Source organism: Rhodnius prolixus, unplaced genomic scaffold, assembly GCF_049639745.1.
Source record: "Rhodnius prolixus isolate KJV_2025 unplaced genomic scaffold, Rpr scaffold_1, whole genome shotgun sequence".
Taxonomy (NCBI): Eukaryota; Metazoa; Arthropoda; class Insecta; order Hemiptera; family Reduviidae; genus Rhodnius; species Rhodnius prolixus.
Window position 1 is genome coordinate 56,154,404 of NW_027411581.1, and position 15,853 is coordinate 56,170,256.

General features: G+C 33.9%; 1 protein-coding gene across 6 annotated transcripts in view; it reads right to left on the bottom strand.

The window, feature by feature from the left end:
- LOC141445982 (frizzled-2-like) overlaps positions 1 to 15,853 on the bottom strand; it is a 364,823-nt gene that overhangs the window by 128,904 nt on the left and 220,066 nt on the right. The gene's annotated exons all lie outside the window — the stretch shown is intronic.

Genomic DNA, 15,853 nt, shown 5'->3' on the forward strand with positions numbered 1-15,853 from the left:
TAAGACTTAGTTTATATCTTCATGTGAGTTTTTTCCCCCTAAAGTTCTAGACAACTTTAAAACACAATTCAACGTAAATTTTCAGATTAGGTTTTCAAATAATTATTGGGAAATTTCTCTACGAACTACACGTTCTTCATCATCACTCTGGAAATACTACTACAGTGAATTAGATTTCAAGTAGTTTTGAAACTAAATAATTGTTAGTTGGAAAACTTGATTTAGGTTGATGCAGTGTAGAATATGAAAATTTTGAACAGCGAATTAGACAGGATTTAGCAAGGTAAAGAGAGTATAGTTTAGTCCAGGTGATTCACCCTTATACCTTTGGTGCTAGGTTAATCAACTAGCCTGTATGAGCAAACACAGCCAGGTATATATATTGCAATAACCCCGAACCCGTAGTTAATCTGATCCCAAACTACTGGCAAGCACTAGTTCCATTAAACTTTCCAATGCTAACTAGATTTCAGTTTTAATTCTCTGGGTAAACACATGCTTGATGGGGTTTTCCTGTTTCTAGTTTGGTAAAATCTATTACCCGATAAAGTTTAGTTCTACTTATATATCCTATTGGATATTCTAGTTCAAGATTTCAGTTAGTATTTTAGTTAGACTAAACGGAAGTTACCAGTTTATTTAATTATCGCATTTTCGCTTCATTTGCTGCCGTTTCTTGTATTTGATTTTTTTTTTTTCTGAAAGTGCATCTTTTTCTACCGTGTTTTAGTTTGTAGAAGTTTAGAATTTGCCATTGATTTGTAAGGAAATCCTCACAAAAACCTTTTTTCTTTGTACGTGTTGGGCGTGGCCATTGAAGGACTATTTTGACATCATTGCCAAACGACACGATTATGTTGCGTTCCACAATCAAAACTCTCTCAAGAAGCAGCAGATGAACCGCAGTTTTCTTGGTTATAACAAAGATTAACAATCTACTCCCACATATAAAGCCAATGAAGAGAGATATAAATTGTCTTAAAACATCGCTAATGTTCAAACAAATCAGTGAATTGTTTGAGGTTTGTTAATTAATATATTTATGGAACCCACCACAAAACAACGTTCCTGAGAATATACGTATTTTGAAATAAAAGTGACAAGCTAAATAGGTAAACAGTACATGAAATTTTAACAGAATAATTGGAGCTAATTTTAAAAACACTGTGGAAATTGAAAAAGCACACTAGTAAATTCGAACCCATTGGAAATCGATACCGCCAAAAAAAGGCCGGCGACAGCAGCTAGCTTAACCGCCTCTCCTGAGTGGAAGGCCCAGAAGGAGCGATTAAAGTGAATCAAAATATTGAATCAACAATGCACAAGGTACATGTTTTTAAACAGAATCACTACCAAAGAAGAAGACGACGGCTAATCTTCTGAATAGCGACTGGGGGCGTGTCCTATTTATTTAGAAGTTTTATTTCCTGTATAACTTTTTAATCTAGTCGGCTGTTGCCACATGATTTCCACCACAAAGAGGCCCGCTGAGGCTGTGTGGCCCAAGGGCCCACAAAAACCTGGAGCCGGCCCAGATATAAAAAGAAGTAGCATAAATATTGAGTTACGATTGCAAAATTAATGAAAAAAATAAGAAATTCTCCTCTAGTTTTGACCAATAGAAACAAGTCATACTAGACGAGAATTCATTAGTTTTCCATTAATTATGCAATTCAGTATACCTTGTTTACACAATCAACGTATGCCTTAGTTATCAATAGGATAAAGCAGAAATCTTTATCTTTACAGTCAAACTAGACCAAAATAACGTATTTTTCTATTAATTTTGCAATCGTAACTCAAAATTCAGGCTATCCGGGCCTGAACAATCCTCTTTTGACTAAGTAATTAAATGTATAAAGCAGAAATCTCAAATTTTCCAGTAAAACTAGACAAGAATTCCTTGTTTTCCATTAATTTTGCTATGGCAACTTCAAATTCGGCCCACCCTGAGAGTACATATCACGTTTGGCTTTGTTATTTTTACAAGAAAGCAGAAATCTCAATCCAACCAGTTTAACAAGATGAGAACTCCTTATTTTTCTCCTTACTTTTATTATCATAACTTCAAATTGTGGGCTACTATGTCTGCACGTACAACCATTGGCTAAGTTATTAATACATTTAAATAGATACCCAATTCTTTTGTTCAAAACTAGAGGAAAATTGGTCATTGTATCATTAATTTCGCATCGTATCTCAAAATTCAGGCTCCCCTGTGTATACATTCTACCTCTGGCTTAGTTATTAATAAACTGAAACAGAAATTTCAGAATTTCCTTACAGACTAGACGGGAATTCCTTAATTCTCCATTAATTTTGCAACCATTTCTTCAAATTCCTTCCACCCTGTGTGTGTACATTCCACCTCTGGCTAAGTAATTAAATCTTTAAAGCAGACATCTCAATCTTTCCTGTCAAACTGGACGAGAATACCTTTATTAAAACTGTCCGGTAGGACAGTTGTATAAGGATTGATCGTCAAAAAGTGCACGAAAAAGCGTAACGTTAAAAAACACCCAACTTTGACAATTTTTTTCTCTTTTCCTATAAAAGATAAAATTCCCAAATTTTCTTTAAAATGTAGGGCAAACCCTCCTTTATAACTGTAATTTTTTTGCAACCCCCCAGACCTAATAGATTTCGAGAAAAAAGTTGCCGAAAATGAGCAAAAACGGCATTTTCAGAAATTGTTGTTGTTCTTCTTCTTCTTGTTGTTGTTGTTGTTGTTGTTGTTGTTGTTGTTACCTTTTTTGTAAACTACGTAGCGCCTAAACGCGAGAACCGATTTTCATGAATGAGGTGACATTCGATTCGGAATTTTATGTAGATGTGCCTTTTGGGGGTCTCGACGCTGTACACCGAATTAGAGAGGAGTTAGCCCCCTTTATGTAAGGCCCCCTTCAAAATTATTATTACTAATTACTCTGTAAATCTTAGCCCGATTTTGATAAAATTTGGTAGGATGATAGAGTTAGGGCTCCCCTACGTAACATTAAAGCGGCGATCTGCTCTTACACTAGTTAAGGGGAAGTATAGCAATCGTTTCAAATTATCGACAAGTGAACTGATTTTCATGAATGAAGTGTCATTCGAATCGAAATTTTGTACAGATTTGCACTTTAAAAGTCTCGTCGCTACGCCTTATATGGAGGGGAGTTTGCCCCACCCAAGTAAGGCCGTTTCTAAAACTATTATTACCAATATTTCGGACGCTTTGTCCGATTTTGATAAAATTTAGCACGAAGAAGTGATTAAAGCTCCTCTACATGGCTGTGAAGTGCCATCATGCTCTTACACCTACTAAGAGGAAGTACTGAAATCGTTAAAATTATCAATGGGTGAAACTATTTATACATTAATGAATTGTCGTTCGATTCAAAATCTTTGCCTCTTTGCCTTTTAGGAAGAAGTACTGTAATCGCCCGTTTATTTTTCTTACTCCTCTTAAAAGGAAGGTCTGAAATCGCAGTTTAAATTTGCTTTTTACGTACAAATACCTTCCTATTTTATATAAAAAGGCTTTCTCAAAAAAATTGTTATTGAGGATGGTTTGGGGACCGCAACTATAATCATTCTTTAAAAAGATCTCTCCAGTGGTAGTTACGGTTCCTACTTAACACCTTATCAGGTTATAATGATAGAATTGCTTATTCCAAATTTAAAAAAAACAGTAAAGCAGATATGTAACTTAGCAAAATAGACAAAAATGAAAATCTATCCAAAAGGTACAAAAATCTCCTTAACAAAAACTTACAGTTTAAAAAGTTAAGTATAAGGGTTGATTAAACGCCAAAAGGTACACAAATCAGCAAGTACCCAACATTTCATTCAAGCTTAGTTGATATAATTTAAGTAATTTTGCTGCATTAACTTTTCCTTCACATTTTTTAGAATTTATTAGATGTCACAGACCCTTATGCTGGCCATTTTCATCTACAAAAAATTTGTTCAAGTAGCACTGTAGATTGACTGTAATATCTATTAATCTATAATAATCAAACTATTAATTACAGGTTAAAAAGAAAACGTTATAAAAAATTTAAAAAAATACGAGGCTACAAAATTTAAAAACTTTTTTAAAAAAATGCTTACACCAACATACATCAATGATTTCGATTATTTTATTTTTAATAAAAATCGTCTGTTTAAGTTTATTCTTCGATTAAAGTAATTGTTATTTTATGTAGAAGTCAAACGTTTATAATAATAGGCAATAATTATCTGGCTTTATCGCAAATAATATAGTTTTCTTCAATCACACTCTCAATGTTATATATATGTTATGTAATATAAAATAAATAAGTATTGCATACTTTTAGGACAGCTAATTATTCCAGTATTTTACTGTAAGTAAAATTAAATTACAATTGAGAAATGAATAATTGTTGTTGAATAATCTACTTGTTATTAACTGTGTGTTATTTGTGCTCACGAATATTTCGGTAAGACGAATTCAAGTCTGAAATATTGTTTTAAATCCTCCGTGATTCAAATTTAAACAGTAGCCGACTCTAACTTTGTCTTTTTCTACTTTAACATGCATGTATAAGATGTGACAACTTCAGAATAAAGGGCATATTAAAGATAAATCAGAAGAATAATTTGGAATAGAATTAAAATAAAGTACCTATTTAAAAACGAAGATATAAATGCATTTTATCATAATTATAACCAAATAATATTATGAACGAACTGGCCAGCATAAGGGTCTGTGACATCTAATAAATTCTAAAAAATGTGAAGGAAAAGTTAATGCAGCAAAATTACTTAAATTATATCAACTAAGCTTGAATGAAATGTTGGGTACTTGCTGATTTGTGTACCTTTTGGCGTTTAATCAACCCTTATACTTAACTTTTTAAACTGTAAGTTTTTGTTAAGGAGATTTTCCATTAATTATGCAATCGTAATTTCAAACTCAGTCCACCTGTGGCTTAGTTATCAATAGGATAAAGCAGAAATCTTAACCATTCCAGTCAAACCAGGGCATAATTACTTACTTTTCTATTAATTTTGCAATCATAACTTCAAATTCGTTCTACCCTCTGTATAATCCACCATCGGCTTAGTTATTAATTCTCATAAACATAAATCTCAATCTTTTCCAATCAAACTAGACGAGAATTCATTATTTTTTTATTATTTCTGCAATCGTAGATTCTAATTAACTGTTATCTGTGTGACAATGCAATGTTGTCTTTGTTATTAATATACAGAAGCAGAAATCAAATACTTTTTGTTCATAACTAGGCAAAAATTACTTATGTATCAATTATTTTGTTGTGGTAATTCGAAATTCAGGCGAGCATGGGATTGTACAAACAGTGTCCTCCGATTTTTAAGTTACTATTACAAAATATAAGGAAAAATAAGCAATTCTCGTTTAGTATACCAGAAAGATAGAGATTTCTGCTTCAGTTAATTTATAACTGGGTCAGAAGCAGTATATACACACAAGGTAGCCTAAATTTTGAGTTACGATTTGACAATTAATAGAAAAATAAGAAATTCTCGTCTAGTTTGACTGGAAATATTAGAATTTCCGTCTCAGTGAATCAATAATTAAGCAAGAGGTGGATTGTACGAGTATACACAGGGTAGCCGAATTTCAAATTTTGACTGAAAATTGAATGGAAAAATAAGGAATTCTCTTCTAGTTTTGAACAATAGAAAGAGAAAGATTGCCAAAGAATGAATAAAGAAATCCTAATCTTTCCAGTCAAACTAGACGTGAATTCTTTATTTTTCCAAAAATTATGCAACCGTTACTACAAATTCAGGGATTTGTATATATGCACAATCCAACTGTGGCTTAGTTAATAATATTACGAGTATAAAGCAGTAATTTTAATCTCTCCAGTTAAACTAGTTACTAATTACTTATTTTTCTATTAATTTTCCAATGGTAATTCCAAATTTGGGCTACCTTGTTTGTGCAATACTCTTTTGGCGTAGTTATTAATACATTGACGCCAAAATCTCTGAATTTTCTGTGAAACTACACGGGAATAACTTATTTTTCCATTAATGTTGCAATCGGAGGTTCGAATTTCGGTAACCCTGTATTTACATTCAATTCCTAAGTTAGTTATTAATGCACTGAAGTAAAAATCTCATTCTTTTGTTCAAATCTAGAGGAGAATTACTTATCTGATCATTAATTTTGCCATTGTAACTTTAAATTTGGGCTTCACAATGAATACATTCCACCTCTAGCTTAATTATTAATACACTGTTGGTTAAATATCGTATGTTCCAGTCAGACTAGACGCGAATTCATTATTTTTCCATTAATTTTGCAACCCTAAGTTCAAATTGTGGGCTACCCTGAGTGAACATTTCACCTTTGGCTTAGTGATTGTGTTTAAAGCAGAAATCTCAATCTATCCAGTCAAACTAAACGGGAATACCTTATTTTTCCATTTATTTTGAAATCGTAACTTCAAATATGGCCATCCTTGTGTGAATGATCTACCATTGGCTTTGTTATTAATTCTCATAAACATAAATCTCAATCTTTCCAATCTAACTAGACGAGAATTCATTATTTTCCCATTATTTCTGCAATCGTATCTTCTAATAGACTGCTACCTTTAGTATAGAATCCCCCTTATCTTAGTTATTAATACACTTAAGCAGAATTCAAATACTTTTGTTCAAAACTAGGCAAAAATTACGCACGGAAACTTACTATTACATGATCAAGGCACACCAAAATATACATCGGAAATTTGACAGAAGAGTTAGAGAAAGTAATACGTATTTGATATCAGCCGATTGAATTAGAACATAACAACTGATGAGTAAATACTGGAAGGTAGCAATTTAGTGATTAGTGTTCACAGTTCTGACCACAGAACTCATATTTATGGTTAGGTTATGGTTTGTACGCTGTCCCATGTCTATTTCTGATGGCCATATTCTACTACCTGAGCTCTCTACACCTTCAGTTTGTCCTAAGTAAGATTGACAGCCCAAACTGTTGGGGAAAGATAATCTGTCTTTCACATGGAAATATCTGAAAAGCTGCTTTTCTTTTCCTTTCTTCTTTCACTCCTTACATTATAAACCACTTCCTTCTTGTACTACTTTAGTCCTTAAACTGACTTCCCTAACAGGATTCTAGGTGGACAAAAATAATCCATCTGGAAATACCAAAGAGCACTTAACGTCAACTTAGTTTAATCTTAACTTGCCAGATGAAAAAGAAGAAGATAAACACCAGAGAGTTGCTCTATGGAAAAGTTTGGCATTTTGGACATCCTGAATCACAACTTTAGTTAGAATTAACAAGAAATGGTGGAAATATAAAAGGAAAAAAAGTCTGTCTTGAAACCAAACATGACTCTTTACCACAATTTGCTCAATACTATCACTCCAGCCAAACAGGCTTATTGTGGCTACCCTTGAAGCTTTAATAGAAGCAGCCTCTCCTCGTTATGTGGCCGAAGCCTCTCATCCTGCCTTGGCGGTAAGATCGACACGTTGAGTCCCGAAGATCTGTCAAACAGTGGGCCAGTTTCTGCTCTTCTTGGAACAGTTCGTTCAATTACTCTTGATTAATGTATCCTATCCAGTTCTAGTAAGGATAAACTTCGCCATTTTACAATTCCAGGGTTTCCTATCATTTTTATTTCTGTTTGCCTTGTACCAGAGACTTCATATAGTAATTCCAGTAGGCTTTACGTCCAACTACCAAATTAGATGTGGCGACTATCAAACGTGTTTTACACAAAAAAAAAGTCATACTAACCTTCAACTAAAATTCAAGGCCTATAGACTGGGAAATCGGACCTTAAAACTTCTTAACCTCTATGGCGCCGAAGCTTCAGATGGTAGTGCTATTTGACAGATTATCGGGATTGTTTCCTGTTTTCCTTTCATATCCTTACAACGAATCACCCTCTAGAGACATTTTTTTACTGGAAATATGAGTTGAAGAAGCCTTAAACCTCCCCTGAACTCCAAAAATAGAGTCAATAACAACCTTAGATATAAAAAATTCTTTATAAGAACCTGCTATAGTGAATGTGCTAAAATTTACTCGATCTCCAAAAGCGCGAAAGAAAAAATTCTACTCCTCCATAGTGTGTCTTCCATCCCAGTAAAACCATGGTTCACTGAATATTCAGAAAGTAGAGCATTTTTTTTTTTTTTTTCCAGGACCATGAGTAGGCTGAGATTCAACCATAATTCTCCATAACTCGCCTCACCATAAATTACACTAAATTAGTGTTTGGAGTTGAGGTTGTCTTTTCTTTCGTCCTTATCGCCCTTAAAATTCATTTTATCCAATAAAAGTTACCGAGCAACTTGTGTTCGTGTTCAGTATGTCAACTTTAAAGAACATCATTCATCATTGGAGCCAGACGTTAGAAAAAATGTGAGCAATCCACTCATCCAAATGGCACTACAGAATTTGCTCGCTAAATTCCAATTGAATCCTTTGGTTAAACCTAAATGTAACATTAGGATCCTTGCGATTTTGCGACTTAAGATATTTTTTCACCCAGAACCACACAACTTTTTCTATCTCAAAATCTTTCATTTCCGGATTAAAGTAGTTATAGAAATTGAACACGATCGTAGTAGTCTTTCATAGTTTTAATAGAAATAAAATAGACCTTGAAACTCTTAGGTTTAACTTTTTCTCAGAAACAAACTTACCTGGTTTTGTTTTAATTTTACTTAAAATTCTTGTCTGTTTTGTACAATCTAGAGACATTTAATGAATAACAAAATAAAATTAATTAATGTTAATGGCCGGGTTGATTTGCATGTAACATGGGAAGAAAGACTGCAACAACACTGCGCGAAGTCGTTACTTAGATATATCTTGAAGTAACTAAATTAGAGAAAAAACTAAACAAAACAAAAACTTAGCTGGTTTTACAAGCACCAGTATATACCAATAAACTAAAATCCCAGAGCCTAAAGTGTACTCCCTAAGTTCCTTTTATTTATCAAGACGAACATCCTAAACCATTTGTCTTGCTACAGCTAGACAAACCACACAGGCACTGGAGTAACACTTGATTTCGTCTCCACTTACTTCTTGTCCTTCTTGCACCGTGTAAATCTTGTTAAGTTTGAAGTTTGGAGGAAAATAAAAGACATCCAGAACATGATACTCCTGCGGGCCACATGCTGAGGTTAACTGGAAGGCTGACCCACCACCGGCTCGATCTGTCCTTGTTCCCACACACACATACTGGTATATCTCTGTCACTCTCTGACTGGTCGCATGTACAGCATCACCATCATTTCCCCCTCCCCCCCTTCCTGCAGCTTCACCTTTTTTTATAATCCACTGATGGTAGGGGTATTAAATTCTAAAGTCTGGTTACAACTATCTCGTTGAAGATGTTTATTTTATTCCCTACTTGAATTGTCGTTCCTTATAGTACTACTTTAGTCTATTATTGGGATTTATTCATGAAATTACGGACTGCATTTTAAGCTTAACAAACAATTGTGCAAGAAAATCAAGTCCAAACTTACTCGACTTTTATTTTTGGTATTGGCTTTCGCCATACAGCCAGCATCGTCTAGGTGCTTATCACTAGAATATCACTCACTCTCCATTCTTACTTATAAATACATTCGCTTCACACATTCATCCCTCTACTATATACAACATGAATCTTACAACTAATGGATGGATCAGTACTCTATATTCCTGCCATCCTTATAGCTTACGTAATCCTTCTCTAATCATTTTCTGCATTCATTCTAATCGGCTATAACTTTTAAATACATTCATATTTCTTTGCTAGCTCTGCTATAGATTTAAGCACATAGATGTTGGTGGAGAATATTATGTCTTCGTAGCGAAATGGTGCATCTAAATACCTGTATATGTTGTCAAACATTCGTTTCCTTTCTACCACATAACGTGGACATACTCGTATCATTATTATATGTTTGAAATCCTCCTCCTTATTGCAATCTACGTTGATCCTGTGAAGATACGATCCGCACACCGCGTGGTTCGCTCTCAGCCTGTTTATTGTCGTAACATTACAATATTCAAAGTTTTTTCCCCAATTCGAAAGTTTTCAATACACTAGTGTGTAACTGAAGTATTAGAGCTTTTCATTAAAAGGAAATCTTGCCAGTTTATTCTTCTAAGTAAAATCTATAGTTAATTAAATATTTGGACCAGTAATTAACTACCTCTTTGATTTTTCAACAACCTTTTTTCATCTCCTCTTCTGTAGAGAGAGATTTTAACTCAGCCAAAAATGAACCAAGGATCGAAATAAGAAAAGCGAATTGAGCAGTTTGAGAATTTCAAACTTTACAGCTTTTCAAGGAAGTCTGATGCGAACTGAGAGATCTTTTATTTTATTATTATTATTTATTTTCTTTTATTTTTTTGACTAAAGAGGAATACTTTACAGCCAGAACCACGTGGTCCATATTCAAATGTATCATGAAATCACACGAAAATCAAAGTTCTACCACTGGCAGAGCTTAATCATTTTCCGCAAATCACACACAAGAAGAGCAGACAGGTTTTTTAATAAATTGTTTCCTCCCGTCTTAAGCAATTTATGAAATGAAATCTCTTGAAACTTATACATGATGTGAGAAATCTCCTAAACACCTTTTTAGCAAACGGCATTTTTGCTCTAGATTTTCATCAATTTGGAATTTTCTTCACAAATTTTAATTATTCATTAAATTAACTATTAATCAGTTGTATAAGGTTAGTTGTAATGGTGATGAAAACTACACGAAAAAGCGCAATGTGGAAAAACACATGTGACTCTCTTTTAAAAATAAACTCTTTTTAAATACAAAAAATAAATAGATACGTAGATAGAGACATATCCTCCTTTGAAAGTGGGAATATTACAAGGGAATTTTGTACCACGTTAAACGCAGTGGGAAACTTAACCATACCCATCCACAAGAAATAACTTGGAAAAAATAATCTCCCGTAAAGTTTATTTTAGTCAATTCCAGTGATGCTATCTCAATAGAGCCATTAAAATACTAATTGCGTTAGTTTGAAACTCTTTTTCTTTTTTTTTGTTATGAAAATTAACTTGAAGCTTTCTTTAGAAAGCATTCGAAAGATTAACAAACTTTTTTTTTTCTTAAGACGAATAAAATGTATTTAAAAATATTATTCTAAAGCGTGTCAAACTTTCCACACTTAATGATGCTTTTTTGGATTAATTTTAATTTATTCAATCCAATCAATCTCACGTACGATGAAACAAAAAAAGTAAAGAATTAATTAAAAAATACAAAATGGATTGAATTATTCTGAAAGCAAACTTGTCAACAATCCCACACAATTTTTCTTTTTAAGATACATTCTCATATATTCAAAAGCTATTTTGAGTTAATTAATTCTCACATAATATATTTTATTTACACATTTTTTGTTCGCCTCTTTTAATCCAAAACTAATTTATTGTAAAATAAAATTGGATAACTAAATATCTGACACATTTAATGAGCGTTATTGCTGCAACTCTGTTTGGGAGCGGGGGGTGTGAGCGAGAGAGAGAGAGAATGAAATAAAATATTTCCTTGTCTAATTAAATTTAACTACCTCCATTGGGCTAGATAACTGGACGCCCAGCCAATAATACCTGCAGTTTTCTCCGGCATACTCCCACGAACATATATAATAAATAAAATATATTGACTTAATCATTAATGTATTTATTATATTTACATATTTTATTTTTGTTTGTCTTTTTTTTATTAAATGTATTTATATATTTTTTTTAAATTTGTTTATTATGCGAGTTAAAGAATAAAGTTTTCACAAGTTATATTGTACACATTGTGTGTCGCCTGTACACTCACGCTATTTATGTAAATACCACTTATTAATCTCATAGTATTAACATTAACATTTTGAGGAGTGTCATCTGTTTAGTTTGTAGCAATCTTCAACTCCTTCGCCATCCACAAGAAACAAGGATCGCGTCTTCTTTTATACTTCTTCGTAGTAATTTCTCTTCTTTTTTTGTTGTATATGTATATGCAGCATTCATTTTTCTTAGCTGTTTCTACACTCTTTGGGTTGTCTAGTTCCGAGTGGTTCTTCAACTTAAAAATCTAGCCAATGAACTCTATGATATCAAAAGGAAAAGGTTGTTTTTATATTTTCTAATGTTGTCTATGATCTATTTTACAGGGCCGGATTAAGATGAAAAGAGGCCCTAGGCTATTCCACTTATGAGGCCCTTTCACCTCCCATTTTTAAGTTTGTAAATTACATGAGAGATAATAAAATACATCACTACTGTGATATATATCAATATGTTAAATGAAACATGTTGTTATTGGTAGCTTAGTAGCATAAGGCTGGAAACATAGTGGAGCGGCGAGCAAAGCGGCGCTGATAGCGAAGAGCGAAGCGGCAAAAACAAAAACTAGAAATAGATAGAGTTGCTCTATCTTCGCTTTGCTCGCCACTATGCGCGGTCCCATATGGTAACTTGTGTTTGATTTCGCCGCTTCGCTCTTCGCTATCATCGCCGCTTTGCTCGCCGCTCCACTATGTTTCCAGCCTAAGGCACGTCAATATTTACCATAGCAACCAGTGAACGTATGAACTATACTTTGGTGCAATTTAGTATATACAAACGGAACAGGCCCAATGAGCCGAACGCGTTGATCTTAACCAATACATTTTTATGTTTGTTTATTAGTCATATGCGTAGAATTTCTCCTTATTTTCGGTTCAGTGTTTTAGTTTTCTCTGTTTTTAGAATAGTGTAATTTTAATTTTGCTAACAATTTGAAAGACCTCTTGAACTTGAGGCCCTAGGCTGCAGCCTAGTTAGCCTATTGGAAAATCCGGCCCTGGCTATTTACTACTTCTTACTCCTTAAAAGAGAAGGTCCAGCCATCGTGTTTTTTTTCCTGCTTTTATATTTTCACTAGAAATTTTAGAGGGAAGAGGATTATTCTAAACTCTTGATTCACTTTAGACATCCCACAAAAGTTCCACATTCTACTAATGTATGTTTTTACAACTTATATACACAATAGTTTCGAAAATTAAATAAGGTATTAAAACCGAGTAGGCAGTCTCTGACTTGCACCAAGATTCTTTTAGTTTTCTGTGGTATCTGATAAACTAATTAAGCTGATTGTTTTTAAGCTCCTTGGGTTTACCTAATCTTGTAAAAAGCTATAATTATATTTGAACTGTTTTGTAAAATTTCATTTCATGGTAGTTTTGGAATGTCGAGCTTTTAAAAGTATTGAACGAAAAGCTTCCCTTCCTTTTGCAAGTGATTTAATTTTAGCTTTTATAGAAACGGATGCTTCAAGTTTAATTTCAGTCAAGTTATCGTGAAGAGGAAGGGCCAGATTACCTTATGACATTAAGTAACTTTCTTTCTTTAAGTACTTTCTTTTAGTACTTGATTTACTTCTGCCAAAGTATTGATCCTGGGCGGTACTTTGAAAAACGTTTATGATAACAATGTCGCACGAGAATTCTTTTCTCAGCTTTGTTTCCTTTTAAAATTAAATTAAAGTTGTCAACACGGTTGCACGGTTGGGATAACGGTGGGCAACAAGATTTGGTGTGAATGTAATTGATAAAGTTTAGAACTATCCCAATGGCAGTGCAGATTGATTCTCCGAGATCCAATAAACATCTTCTCTGATTCTAGTTACAAGTCCATCATTCTTAACCGGTTGTAAGAAGACATCCTTCCATTTCCAATGATGAAAAACTTTATAGTCAAGGGTAAATTCGGGCAGCCCTGTACTTACATGCCGCCCCTGGCTTGGTAAGTGAACGTTTAAAGCAGAAATCTCAATCTTTCCAGTCAAACTAGACGGAAATTCCTTATTTTTCCATTCAGTTTGCAATTGTTACTTCAAATTCGGGCAGCCCTGTACTTACATTCCGCCCCTGGCTTGGTAATTGAATGTTCAAAGCAGAAATCTCAATCTTTCCACTCAAACTAGACGGAAATTCATTATTTTTCCATTAAGTTTGCAATTGTAACTTCAAATTCGGGCAGCCCTGTACTTATATTCCACCCCTGGCTTGGAAATTGAATGTTCAAAGCAGAAATGTCAATCTTTCCACTCAAACTAGACGGAAATTCCTTATTTTTCCATTCAGATTGCAACTGTTACTTCAAATTCGGGCAGCCCTGTACTTACTTTCCCCCTCTGGCTTGGTAATTGAATGTTCAAAGCAGAAATCTCAATCTTTCCACTCAAACTAGACGGAAATTCATTATTTTTCCATTAAGTTTGCAATTGTAACTTCAAATTCGGGCAGCCCTGTACTTACATTCCGCCCCTGGCTTGGTAATTGAATGTTCAAAGCAGAAATCTCAATCTTTCCACTCTAACTAGACGGAAATTCCTTATTTTTCCATTAAGTTTGCAATTGTAACTTCAAATTCGGGCAGCCCTGTACTTATATTCCACCCCTGGCTTGGAAATTGAATGTTCAAAGCAGAAATGTCAATCTTTCCACTAAAACTAGACGGAAATTCCTTATTTTTCCATTCAGATTGCAATTGTTACTTCAAATTCGGGCAGCCCTGTACTTACATTCCGCTCCTGACTTGGTAAATGAATGTTCAAAGCAGAAATCTCAATCTTTCCACTCTAACTAAACGGAAATTCCTTATTTTTCCATTAAGTTTGCAATTGTAACTTCAAATTCGGGCAGCCCTGTACTTATATTCCACCCCTGGCTTGGAAATTGAATGTTCAAAGCAGAAATGTCAATCTTTCCACTCAAACTAGACGGAAATTCCTTATTTTTCCATTCAGATTGCAATTGTTACTTCAAATTCGGGCAGCCCTGTACTTACATTCCGCCCCTGGCTTGGTAATTGAATGTTCAAAGCAGAAATCTCAATCTTTCCACTCAAACTAGACGGAAATTCATTATTTTTCCATTAAGTTTGCAATTGTAACTTCAAATTTGGGCAGCCCTGTACTTATATTCCACCCCTGGCTTGGAAATTGAATGTTCAAAGCAGAAATCTCAATCTTTCCACTCAAACTAGACGGAAATTCCTTATTTTTCCATTAAGTTTGCAATTGTAACTTCAAATTCGGGCAGCCCTGTACTTACATTCCACCCCTGGCTTGGGAATTAAATGTTCAAAGCAGAAATCTCAAACTTTCCACTCAAACTAGACGGAAATTCCTTATTTTTCCATTAAGTTTGCAATTGTAACTTCAAATTCGGGCAGCCCTGTACTTACATTCCACCCCTGGCTTGGTAATTGAATGTTCAAAGCAGACATCTGAATCTTTCCACTTAAACTAGACGAAATATTTTTATTTTTCCATTAAGTTTGCAATTGCAACTTCAAATTCGGGCAGCCCTGTTCTTACAATCCATCCCTGGCTAAATATCTTTATTTTTCCATTAATTTTGCAATCGTAACTTTGAATTTGGGCTTCCCAATGTACACATTCCACCTCTAGCTTAATTATTAATACACTGTTGGTTAAATATCATATCTTGTTGTCAGACTAGACGTGAATCAATTATTTTTCCATTAATTTTACAATCTTAAGTTCAAATTGTCGGCGTCTCTGAATGAACATTTCACCTCTGGCTAATTAATTATGTGTTTCTAGCAGAAATCTCAATCTTTCTAGTCTAACGAAGTGGAAATACTTATTTTTACTTTAATTTTGTAAGTTTAACTTCAAATATGGCCATCCTTGTGTGATCTACCATTGGTTTTGTTGTGTTTTCTCTTAAACATAAATCTCAATCTTTCCAATCTAACTAGACGAGAATTCATAATTTCTCCATTATTCCTGCAATGGTACCTTCTAATTAACTGTTACCTGTATGTACAATGCATTGTTGACTTAGTTA